Source organism: Anoplopoma fimbria, chromosome 20 (genome assembly GCF_027596085.1).
Source record: "Anoplopoma fimbria isolate UVic2021 breed Golden Eagle Sablefish chromosome 20, Afim_UVic_2022, whole genome shotgun sequence".
Lineage (NCBI taxonomy): Eukaryota > Metazoa > Chordata > Actinopteri > Perciformes > Anoplopomatidae > Anoplopoma > Anoplopoma fimbria.
Window position 1 is genome coordinate 13712729 of NC_072468.1, and position 13528 is coordinate 13726256.

At 39.6% G+C, this 13528-nt stretch overlaps 1 long non-coding RNA gene across 1 annotated transcript; it reads left to right on the plus strand.

Annotated features, from left to right (window-relative positions):
* The first annotated feature begins 5316 nt into the window (after window positions 1–5316).
* LOC129110237 (uncharacterized) lies at window positions 5317–6079 on the plus strand. Its single transcript, XR_008532154.1, has 3 exons — window positions 5317–5347; window positions 5786–5863; window positions 5955–6079. It is a non-coding gene; the product is annotated as an uncharacterized LOC129110237 (long non-coding RNA).
* The last annotated feature ends 7449 nt before the right edge of the window (window positions 6080–13528 follow it).

Here is a 13528-nt window from a genome sequence, read left to right on the forward strand (position 1 = left end):
TAGCAATCACACCACAACACACAAACTCTATTTATTCAAAGTATTTATTGTTTTATTTATGAAACTCCTTATTTATTATCTCGACGGCCTGGATTTTCACTTTTGCCGTAAATACACCTCACTTCAACTCTGTATGGGTATACACATGGTTTTGTTCCATTTGCTCAGTGTCAAGTCTAAAGTTTCATTTTGTACTACTGTGGCTTTTTTTCATTCTTTGGCAGTAAAGCTCCACATTTACTTGTGCAAATGCAATTTCTATGAAAACGTGTTTTTGTACGAAGAGAATCCAAATTTTGTAATGATTTTTATCAACACGAAACAGACCATGAGGCGTGTCAACCGCGGCAGAGGGGTGCTACTCCAGGCCGGTCGTTCAGGAGGCTTTCTGACACTAGATAGAAACCAACACACACATATGCACACAAACACACACCCAAGAGTGCAGGGTGCAAACATCCTCCATGGAGCAGACTCACACCAATTAGTACTAATATGGTACTACTACTAGTACAGAGAACGCTGTTAAGCATCAGTGACATAATGAAGAGAGAGGGAGAACAAAAGAAAGTATTTTTATCATGTAAAGGAATCATATTTAAAGAAAGATATTTTTACTTCACATGAAAGAGGAGTAATGATAATACTGGTTTGAGCAAATATATAGTGTAAACACACGAGAAGAGAGGAAGACTGCAGACGATGCCTATCATTCTACACCCCCGATTACTGATAGACTGCTAGAGTCTCGTGCTGAGCAATCGTGTGTAAATGGTTTTAAAATGGAAAAAGATGTATTAAAAAAATAAATAAAGAACACTTAACTAATTTTGAACTTGTTGTGAAACAAAATGGAGTGCACACAGTTTACCCTTTGAAGTTGATGCACAAGTTTAAAGAAAATAAAAAAGTATTCACAACTTTCACCTCATCTGCCTCTTTATTGAATGTTAGAGCATGAATGAAACATGGCAAGAGTGTAGACACACATAGACACACATAATACGAGAGATTTGGCACAGAAATGCCCATGTGGGTCATTTAAGTAATGGGACAGAAGCTTCACCCTATTTCAATAGCCCCATTAGGAAGGGTGTGTTTAGTTAGAGCCATGTCTTATAGTATCTTCTATAAGTTCAACCACTATATAATGTATACTGTATATGAAGACATACAGGTTGAACAAGACCCTTTCCTTTGATAGGGCCCCCCTCTTACCCCATGGCACGGGTTTCCAACATTCAAAGTTGCCTGCATAGCTCTGCCGCTTGATTGACATCTTCCTGTTAGCTTTTCTACACCTCTTAAAGCAGGGAAATTACATCTTTATTATTGTCATCCCTACCTGGAGCTAAGCGTAACTCCAACCACATTCAATTTGAGTTCTAATCAGCCAGTATGACTGGAAACACCTGTGTGCCACTGCAGGCTCTTAAATTAACTATGATAAATATTCATGCCTTCAAATGATTCTTAACATGTCAATGAAAGTAAGGTCCATAAATATTTGACATCTTTCACCAGTGTGTAATAAAAATGATGCCATATGAGAAATCATTCTCAAGAACCATGAGCCCCTTATTGTTTTCATCGGCAGTATGTGGGCTAATTATTTAGTCAAGGTGGACAACAGATGGGCCCGAAAGGGATATTTCTTAGATGTGTACATATTTAAATAATTACCCTGTAGCCCAAGTCATTAACATAAATAAATGGATACCAAAAGTGCTGATGTGGGCCTTAGGATGACTCTAATATCATTCCCACTTACTCACATCAGTGTGGAGTGCAGGAACATGTTTACTGCAGCTTGAAAAACACAAAAGGAAATTATAAAGTAGGCCTGCGTTGCATGCCCATTTTTACATTTAGATGTTTTTTTCTCAATGCATAACTGAATCACAGACTTATGTTTGATATTACATATTACAATACTCTACACTGTACCCATTGTACCGTTAATATGTTGATTATTAACTTTTGATACATTTTCTGTATAGATACGACAACACAGTCTCACTCCCAACTTGCCCCGTGGCATCGGAGTTCGCCGGGGCGGGGGGGCTTTTCGATATATGCTGGTAACATACATAGTGTCTTTTCAAAAAAAAATTCCGCTTAACAGTAGGATAAGTTACCTAACCCGATGTCAAGAGGCCCTGACCAGACATTGATGATTTGGGAGTAAGAGTGTGTTGGCTTTGAAACCAAATGTATTCCACCATCCTCTAATACTGTGGAAAGCATCTTTCAGCATCGTGAACTGGTTGCATAATCAGAAATTTGCTCATAAAACCACCTCACTCAGCAGAGACCAAACCACTTGACAAGGTTACTGCGTAACCAATCTGTGACCTCCGTCAGGTACTCCAGTCGATGCTAGCCACAATGACTCAGCAAAATGGCATCCAATCAGATTAAAGCGCCCATCCTCCTTGCCTTGACCCCCGAGGCGGCACGGATCCGAGGAGAGGAAGCTGCGGGAAATGCAGCCAAAGATTAGGTTACACACATTTGTACTTTGTCAGTCCTGCTGGTCTGGAGAGGACTGTGCCCTTATCTGCTTGACCTCAGAGTTTGGCGGTTAACTTCATGTGTGTCTGGCAGCAGAGTGACCCCTGCATTATAGCACCATCAGTGCATATTTGTGCTGTTTACAGCTGAAGGTGCTCAATGACCTCTATAATAATGGTTGACTGTTGGTTAGAGGGCAGGGGTTCTGACAAGAATAGATACAGGAGATACTGAATTCATGTTTTTCACTTTTTCATCCCACAAAAATGTATTATACTTATATCTGTATGAAAATAATTCAGCTAGGCAGTTGTGCTTCGTGCAAAGTACATTCCTTCCATAAATTAACCAACTATATTTTGGTAAAAGTAAACTGGGGGCATGTTTGCTTTGGAGGTCATCCAGGATTCATAGAACCATAGTTAATGCAAAGGGTATGCCAAGTACAGCGGGTAAAATAAGTATTACACATAACTTAATTTCTGAACTTATTTGTTTGGTTTTCTTTGTATGTATGGATTACTTGGGTTGTTACCGACATCTGGTGAAAACTTCATGTCAATAGCACCTTTAGAAATATATTTACTGAGAAAAATGGTGACGTGTTCAATACTTATTTTACCCGCTGTATGTGTTCAACCATTTTCTTGGTCCTCTAGTACTCTCATTACATTTCATGAATACAAGTGAAATGACATGTTATTGCACATTCACCTTACTTACTATTAAAAAAATTGAAACCCAAGTACAAAATCTATTAATAGAAAATACTACAGTATTGCCACCTTGAATTGTATCTTATTACTATTATTATATCAGAGACATTGTTCAATATTTAAAAAAACAACAACTTCATTTTACTGTAGATGTGAATGTCTGGTGGAGGAGAAAGCCCACTGAATCACTGTGTTTTAATTCCAGCTGCTTACCAATGAAAAACATTCTCACCACAGCCTGCTGTAGACACCGATTGGCTCCTTTCTAGCCATCTCCCACTTTGTCTCCTGAAGCCAGAACACACAGAACCTGACTGGCTCATACACTATTAAAAATCTTCACGTTGTGTCCAAAACATTCAAAGCTCAGGTTGAAAAGATGACAATATGGACACAATTCTCTCACACACAAAACACTCTTTGTGTAGATCATTACAATGTAGCCTGTGTTGTTTGCCTCCTTTGTGAGTATGTGTGCAGGTGGAAGCCTCTTCATAATCTCATTGACATCTTTCACAGGTACACGTTAATGTTGGTGTCCCAGATGGATGGGGGGGCGGCAAATAACCAGCTCCCTTACCAGATCCCATTAGTTTGCTAATTATCCTGACTGGTGAGGTGTGGCTCTGATCTGGACTGTGTCACTGCTGCAGATCACATATCAGGTTGATCAATCAACAGTCTTAATGAAGCCTTTAACTGAGCCGCAGCAGGGTGACATCTTCAAGACGTACCTTTACGCCTGATGTCCTCTGTAGTCCACGTTTGTCTGTGATAAACAACATCACAACACAGCAACCGATTCAATATGTACCCTGTTGTCCCATCTTCTTCCAAATCTGTTGTTTTTCTTGAGAGCTACCAGTTATGGAGGACGAAAAATGATATAAATATAAATAAATAAATGAATAAATAATTGTAAAAATGTATACAGAAATAAAGAAATAAAAGAATAATTAAATGCTGAAGTAAATACAGAAATTAATAAATGCTTAAATAAATGCTGAAATAAATAAAAGTATAAATAAATGCTAAAATAAAAATGGAAATTATTAAATGAATGTATAGAGAATATATATATGATAATCATACAGGACATAAATAATTTCAAAAATCCTTCATTTATTTCTACATTTTTGTTCACCTACATTTATTCATTCATTTATTTCTATGTCTGTAGGCTAATTAGGTGCAAGGTCCTAACCTCTGTCTAAAGAGGGATTGGTTACAGGAGTGTGATCGATTCGGGTCTACTACTTCTGCCTGGCTAACCATGCAGATTTGTGTACAGTAACGTTGAAGTTGGCTAGCCTGCCCAGCTAACCATTAGCAGAAGTCAAAGTCGTTGGCATTTGTTTTGACGCTGGTTTATTCATGGCATTGTTTTTAGAAGCCATTTCAAATCAATTACGCTCAATAGTGGACGATTTAGAGAACCATGTAGCCTACGATTATCTTCAGTTCTGGCTGGATAGATTGATAGAGGACTTGGCTCAGATCTGTACCAATATGGATGTGGAAGTTGACCAAACAGTGTTCGACAGTCTTCAAGACGCCGCCCGCCAACTTGACATCCTCTCGGAGACGGCGGTGACCCTTGGACATCCGTCCTACATTTTACCCTCAAATGTAATCGAAGCACACCTGCTTTGGGGGAACACCGCTGGGGACATGGCGCAGGTGTTCGGAGTGTGCAAGAGAACGATTCGTGTGTTCGTCTGTTTAAATTATTATCTTTTAAAAGTGCCAGTATATATGTGTGGAAATGTACGAAATGTTTATTGATTGTAACGTTGACGTTGTTTACCTTGTCTCCATCACAATTACTTTTCATATATTTTTGTGATATAATAGCGTTATATACTGTAACATTAGCATTCATATGTTGAAACCACATTATACAAACGTGTTTCCTGGGCTAAATTACAAACTTTATGTTATCCCTCTCTGCCCTGTCTGCCTGTGCGGCTGCTCTCCCTGCAGGTACTGGAAGTGGGCGTGGCGGAAGGTCGTCAGCAGAGTGGTTACACCTGAGCAACTCTACACTATTTAAGAATCCCTCTTTGTGCTCAGTGTTCTCTCTCCTGCTCGAGACACCCATTTGGTTTTTGATCATGGTTTGTTTCCACACCATACAACATAGCACACACACTTTCCACTCATGCACTCACCTACACTGCTGATTTGGTCTTTCTCGACCAAATGCTAGTATCAGAAATTCTTTTTTTCGTTTCTGAAATTCCAGTTTATCCACAGTGGCAATATCACAGACTGCCAAGGAAGAGGTCGAGAATGTGTGTATTATCTTTTACAGTCTAGGTGGACATTAGAGCAAAAAAATGTTAATTAGTCTATGCTTTTAGTGGTACAACATTTCATAGAACATTTACCCTCACAATATTTTTTGTCTCCATTCTCCAGATTTTGTTCCAGATTTAAAATACTATAAACCTTAAATTGCAGTTTATGAGCAACATACATCTTGTGATCAATGTATTATTTTTACTGACATTTTGATCTCTCTTTTGACTTTTGTCTTATTTTCTGATCATCAGAGTCCACGATCTATTAACACCATTAGAGGACAACAATTTGGATGAAATTGTGACCCAAATTCTGCGGCAGCATCATTTGTATGGAGGTTATTTACCTATTTGCTGGGATTTGGACTACTCGCTTACTACAGCTTAATTAAGTGCCAGTACGGATTTTGTGCTACTTTAGAATTTACTGACAGATTGGGGAATGCCACATAGAGAAACACCTTCAGTTTTCCCGAATGGTTGGAACTGCCACCGACTACGCACTGAGTCCAGTCCCCGCTGCAACTGTGATTGAACATGAGGCACAGCAGGACCCAATACAGGTTTGAATTTACTCAGTCATTTTATTTTTACTATGACCTTACTTTCCTACATGGGACATTGTCAACATTAACCCTACTTTATCGAACATTTTTTTATTATAAATACTGCAGGGAAGGTACATTACAAAGTGCATGTAACGTGATGGATATTTTAAATTCTGCTTATCATGGGCACTTTTAAAACGTCAATAAGGTGTTGCAACAATGTTGTTATCAAACAAGGAGCAGTGTTTTACAGAAAAATTAAACATCGTAGCTCTCTGCTCCCTATATTAATTAATTTGGTCTTGGGAATTGTAATCCATCTCTCTCTCTGATGCCATAGCTGTTCATGGGACATTAATCCAGAATCTCATGAAATGATAAAACAAGTGATATTGCAAACAAGGTTCTAAAAATGAATAATTGACTGAATATCACTCACAGTTCTGTAGATATATTGACCATGATAACTTGGCTTAACAGACCCTTTAACCTCAAATCTTTTAATTACAGGTTGACATGGAGTTTGGCGTTGACTGGACTGGACCGTGTGGTCATCGGCCTGATGCCTATTAATCTCCTATTTATGCACATTACTGATTTTGCTTCTTCCCCGGAGTTCTTGTGCTTTCTCGCCTGGCAGGTTCCCAGGAATCGGGGTTATATTTGGACTGTCATCGTGCCACCTGCTGAGGCCCTACTGACACCCACTACTACTACCACTATCATTATTAGTCACATTACTATTATTATTGCCTGTACTATTACGCTTATTGACTTGCTTCTACCCTGGAGTCTTTGTGCTTTCTCGCTTCGCAGGCTTCTATAAATCGTGGCTGTACCTGGACCGTGGTCGTGCATCCTGCTACGGCCCTGCTGACACTGACTGCTACCACCATTATTATTACTAGTCACATTACTATTACTATTATTATTACCTGTACCATTAAGCATTTTAGCTTTACTTCCACCCTGAAGCCCTTTTTGCTTTCTCGCTCTGCAGGTTTCCATGAATCGTTGTGGTACCTGGACCGTAGTCGTGCCTCCTGCTGTGAGCCGACTGACACCCACTGCTACTGTTATTATAAGTAGTCTTATTATATGAATCATTTATGTCATATACATTGAATGTGTTGTATCTCTGTTATGCTGTTCATTCTGTACACATGACATCTATTGCATTCTGTCCATCCTGGGAGAAGGATCCCTCCTCTGTCGTTCTCCCATAGGTTTCTTCCTTTTTTCTCCCTGTTAAAGGGGTTTTTTAGGGGAGTTTTTCCTGTGCCGATGTGAGGGAAGGACAGAGGATGTCTCATGTGTACAGATTGTAAAGCCCTCTGAGGCAAATTTGTAATTTGTGATTCTGGGCTATACAAAATAAACTGAATTGAATTGAATGTTGTGGTCCCTGAGGTTCAGCTGCAACGCTCACTAACTGGACAGGAAGTTGAAAGTCTACCAGACCCTGATGGCCCCCGTCCAATATGTTGGATGTCTTTGTACAAACTGTGAGCTTATTATCAGAAATACTCCAATAAATGCCTGCTTCAGAAGCTCTATGATGCAGAAGTCTCATCTGTGTTTCACGTGACTAAAAAGATGAACACAAGAGTAATGACAGCACTGACAGTATTTTTATTTTATAGCAAATGTCAATTTAAACACTTGTTTAATCCTACAATATGCGAACAAACATTTCACAACAATTCACATCTGTTACAATAAGTGAACTTTTTTTTTTAACCATTTTTCTGGTTCAAACATTGAAAACCATTGTGGTTTTGTAACCACAATGTACGAAAAAGCTGTCCTGTAGTTATCAAGATGAAGCATTCGATAAAATGTTTTATGTTTAAAGCCTGACATCTCTCTAAATAAGAAGGCTTGAGGAACTGCAACATGCATCCCATTTCTAAAAATACCATGAATAAGAACAGCAATAACAAGTCAAACCATCTCAGTTGTAACATTCTCCAGATCTTTAAAACAATTAAACTGTGTGAAGAATGGGATAAACCTACAAAACAATGGTTAAAGACAAATATGCATCACAACATTTTGTTAAACACTGACAGAACTAGTTTCTAGCTTATATCACTCTTTCAAATGCCTTGATATTGTAATTCACAATTTTGGTTGGCCAAGCAAGACAACAAATGCTACACGATTACTGAAGTGTACAGAGTGATATATTGATGTAAAGTCCTCGTAAGACCATTCGAAATCCAGTGTCAGTGCTACAAATAGCAGCAAGAATGTCTCTTTCAAAGATACAGTAGTCTTTGTAATATCCAGGAAATTTTAGCTGGTGGAAGCAGGTGGAAGAAATGGGGAAGTTGCTCTCCACTATGGTAATATCCAGCTGGTGTCTGGGAAGCAATAAATTCTCTAAAGTCGTCTGGATCTGTATGACTTCCTGAAAATAGAAGATAATACAAATAACAGATCTATTTGAAAAATACGAACGTTTAATATTTTTGAAAGATAACTTATTATGTAAAAATGCGTCTGATAATCATGATGCCTGACTTACCTTGGAATGTAAAACGTTTTTTCCCTAGCCCTGCAGCAGCAAGTCTATCTTTGGCATATCGGTTGGGAACTAAGGCTGCATTTTTATCCTCAATACAACAGAAGAAGTGAGTATATGAATGAAGTTGTGCAGGCGAAGCAATGGTTCGCCTCCTTGTTGTCCTTCTCCCTCCAATGTATGGACCAAACAGTCTTGAAACCTCGGCTAGAATCAAGTTAAGAGGATACGCTATAATCAATACTAGAAAATAATGATGTTGCAGGAGAAACATGTTGGATAACGATATCATCACAATACTTAACACAAAGCTTGTTAGTTTTTCTGAGGAGGTGAGAGGGAGCCGGTCTGACAGGGGGGAGCTAGGTTTTTGTAACGTGTAACATGGACTGGTTAGTAGAGGAACATGGGCTAATACTGTGTTTTTTACAATTATTATTTATCAGACGTGATTCTGACTGGCACCCGTCTTCACTTAAAAGGGTTGAACCCACTACAAATGTGCTACGATGGATGAGACTTAAAGTGGCCCTATTATGCTTTTCCACTTTTTCCCTCATCTTTAGTGTGTTATATATGTTTTTGTAAAAAAAGGTCTGTAGAGTGTAAAACCTGAAGTCCACGCCTAAAAGGAGTTACCCTCCCCCTCAGAAACATTACTCCTGAGCTGCCTGAAACGGCTCAAATTAATTCTCTCCTTCACTTCCGTAACTTTATGAGGTCATAATGTTATGGAAGGAGTTTGCATAAACCTCAGGCTAGTTTGGCCCGCCCTCAAACCAAGCTACAGAGAGACGGAGCTGGAGCTCCTGAGGAAGAGTTTGTTTAGCTGCCTTCATGTTGAGAACATATTGTGTTCTGCCCTGAGAAAGGAAATGTTCTTTGTATGAACCCCCAAAGAAAGATGACTTGAAGAATAAGTGGCTAAACTTAAATTTTTTTAATGCATTTTACCGAGGACAACTTTCAAAACTGGATACAATTCACGGCTGGATTTTCGATACGCTTACTGCTGAAAGATGATGGCGGTTCAGGATCACAACCTGTAAATAGATGTATTATTTGTGGATGATTAATGTAAACACAGCAAAGGTAGCTAATGTTACCAGACGGGATTCAAATGTTAACACAGTGCTCAGCTGTAGCTAACGTTGGCAGCTAACGTTATTGTGTTCTAATGGCTCTGCTAATCAGCTTTAGCCCCACTGCTAACACTGTGTAGACTATGAGGACTGAATATGTCCATGGTGAATAGTGCTCAAGTGAGGAGGTAGATTTGTGATTACGAGCTGTAATGTTACTGCCACTATCCACTTTGGTTTGGCTAACTTTGTAGCTAGTTTCATGACTGTTACCCGGCTGTTTCTGCTCTGAGCCACTGGGCTCCTTTCATTAAACTGCCAACAATAGATCAACTACATACATCACAGCACAAGATGAACTACGTAAATTTTACTCATAGCTAGACAGCCGGGCTGTATTTGTGTCAATTCAATTCAATTCAGTTTATTTTGTATAGCCCAGAATCACAAATTACAAATTTGCCTCAGAGGGCTTTACAATCTGTGCACATGTGACATCCTCTGTCCTTCCCTCACATCGGCACAGGAAAAACTCCCCTAAAAAACCCCTTTAACAGGGAGAAAAAAGGAAGAAACCTATGGGAGAACGACAGAGGAGGGATCCTTCTCCCAGGATGGACAGAATGCAATAGATGTCATGTGTACAGAATGAGCACACATTCAATGTATATGACATAAATGATTCATATAATAAGACTACTTATAATAACAGCAGCAATTATTACAGTAGAATTATAGCCATGAAAATAGGGATAGTAATGTGACTAATAATAATAATCGAAGTAGCAGTGGGTGTCAGTCGGCTCACAGCAGGAGGCACGACTACAGTCCAGGTACCACAACGATTCATGGAAACCTGCAGAACGAGAAAGCAAAAGGGAAGTAAAGCTAAAATGCTTAATGGTACAGGTAATAGTAATAGTAATGTGACTAGTGATAATAATGGTGGTAGCAGTCGGTGTCAGCAGGGCCGTAGCAGGATGCACGTCCACGGTCCAGGTACAGCCACGATTTATAGAAGCCTGCGAAGCGAGAAAGCACAAAGACTCCAGGGTACAAGCAAGTCAATAAGCGTAATAGTACAGGCAATAATAATAGTAATGTGACTAATAATGATAGTGGTAGTAGTAGTGGGTGTCAGCAGGGCCTCAGTAGGTGGCACGATGACAGTCCAAATATAACCCCGGTTCCTGGGAACCTGCGAGGCGAGAAAGCACAAGAACTCCGGGGAAGAAGCAAAATCAGTAATGTGCATAAATAGGAGATTAATACATCAAGAAGGAGGGAGAGAAGAGGAGAGAGGAGCTCAGCGTATCCTAGGTAGTCCCCCGGCTGTCTAGGCATATAGCAGCATATCTAGGGGCTGGACCAAGGCGAACCTGAACCAGCCCTAACTATAAGCGCTATCAAAAAGGAAGGTCTTAAGCCTGCTCTTGAAAGTGGTGAGTGTGTCTGCCCCCGGACTGAAACTGGAACCTGGTTCCACAGAAGAGGAGCCTGATAACTGAAGGCTCTGGCTCCCATCCTACTTTTATATACTCTAGGAACCACAAGTAACCCTGCATTGATTGAGCGCAGCTCTCTAGTTGGGTAATATGGAACTATAAGTTCCTTAAGATAAGACGGTGCCTGACCAGTTAGAGCTTTGTAGGTAAGTAAAATAATTTTAAATTATATTCTTGATTTAACAGGGAGCCAGTGCAGAGAAGCTAATACTGGAGTAATATGATCTCTTTTCTTAGTTTTTGTTAGAACACGTGCTGCAGCATTCTGGATCAACTGTAAAGATCTAAGAGACCTATTAGAGCAGCCTGATAATAAGGAGTTACAGTAATCTAGTCTAGAGGTAACAAATGCATGAACTAGTTTTTCTGCATCGCTTTGAGACAGGATTTGCCTGATTTTCGCAATGTTACGTAAATGAAAAAAGGCTGTCCTTGAGATCTGTTTTATATAAGAGTTAAAAGACAGATCCTGGTCAAAGATAACTCCAAGGTTCTTAATGGTAGTGCTGGATGCTAGAGCAATGCCATCTAGAGAAACTATATCGTTAGATAATTGAATTCGAAGGTGATCTGGGCCTAGTAGGATAACTTCTGTTTTTTCAGAGTTTAACATTAAAAAGTTACAGGTCATCCAGGTTTTTATGTCCGTAAGACATGCTTGAAGTTTAGAGAACTGGTTAGTTTCGTCTGGCTTAATTGATAGATATAACTGGGTATCATCTGCATAACAATGAAAGTTTACTGAGTGTTTTCTGATAATATTCCCCAAGGGAAGCATATATAAGGTAAATAAAATAGGTCCAAGAACAGACCCCTGTGGAACTCCGTGACTAACCCTGGTTTTCATCGAGCTTTCATTGTTTACATATACAAACTGAGATCGGTCTGATAAATACGACTTAAACCAGCTAAGTGCGGTTCCTTTAATGCCTATAAGATGCTCCAATCTCTGTAATAGGATTTGGTGATCAATGGTATCAAATGCAGCACTAAGGTCTAGCAATACAAGTACAGAGACAAGTCCTTTGTCTGAAGCTATTAGAAGGTCATTGGTAATTTTCACCAGTGCCGTCTCTGTGCTATGATTCACTCTAAATCCTGACTGAAAATCCTCAAATAAACTATTGTTATGCATAAAGTCACAGAGCTGATTTGCTACTGCTTTCTCAAGGATCTTAGAGAGGAATAATAATAATAATAATCAATCCTTTATTAGTCCCACAATGGGGAAATTATTTCTCTGCATTTAACCCATCCCGGAGGAGCAGTGGGCTGCAATGAAGCGCCCGGGGAGCAACTTGGGGTTAGGTGTCTCGCTCAAGGACACCTCGGCATGTTGCCGGTAGAGGGGTTTGAACCACCAACCTTGTGGTTACGGGACAAGCGCTCTACCTCATGTGCCACAGCCGACGGAAGGTTAGATATAGGTCTATAGTTAGCCAACACCTCTGGATCAAGAGTAGGTTTCTTAAGAAGAGGTTTAATTACAGCTAGTTTGAAGGCCTGTGGTACATGGCCCGTCAGTAAAGACAGATTGATAATTTCTAATAAGGAGTTGCTAATTAAAGGTAAAACTTCCTTAAGCAGCCTAGTCGGAATCGGGTCTAAGAGACAGGTGGAAGGTTTAGACTTAGAAATAGTTAAAGTCAATTGTTGAAGGTCGATGGGAGAAAAGCCATCTAAATATATTTCAGGTTCTACAGCTATGGATCGATCGGTACTGGTTGAGGGCAGTAGATTATAAATTTTTTCTCTAATAGTTAGAATCTTATCATTAAAGAAGTTCATGAAGTCACTACTACTGAGGTTTATAGGAATACACGGCTCAACAGAGCCGTGACTCTCTGTCAGCCTGGCTACAGTGCTGAAGAGAACCCTAGGGTTGTTCTTATTTTTCTCTATTAATGCTGAATAATAGGCTGCTCTAGCATTACGGAGTGCCTTCTTATATATTTTAAGACTGTCTCGCCAGACTAACCGCGCTTCATCCACATTGGTGGAACGCCATATCCTTTCAAGTTTAATAGTCATAAAATAATATTGTGAGTCTTTGTGCATGTGTTTACATACATATTTGTTGTCTGCTGATTTTTGACATGACTGTTTAGCTTGATAGATGTTGACTGTTTTCATCTAATGCAAATTAGTTGTAATGAATACATTTGTCTCTGTCTTTTAGAGTACATCACAGAAGGACCTGGTACCGACAACAGAGCGTCCACAAACAGTCTCAGAGGGCACACAGACTTCTCAAAGGATGGTATCTGTTGGTACTCAGCTGTCCGGGGTACTCTGAGGGATACTCACCTGAGAAGCTAAAGTATGTTATACAT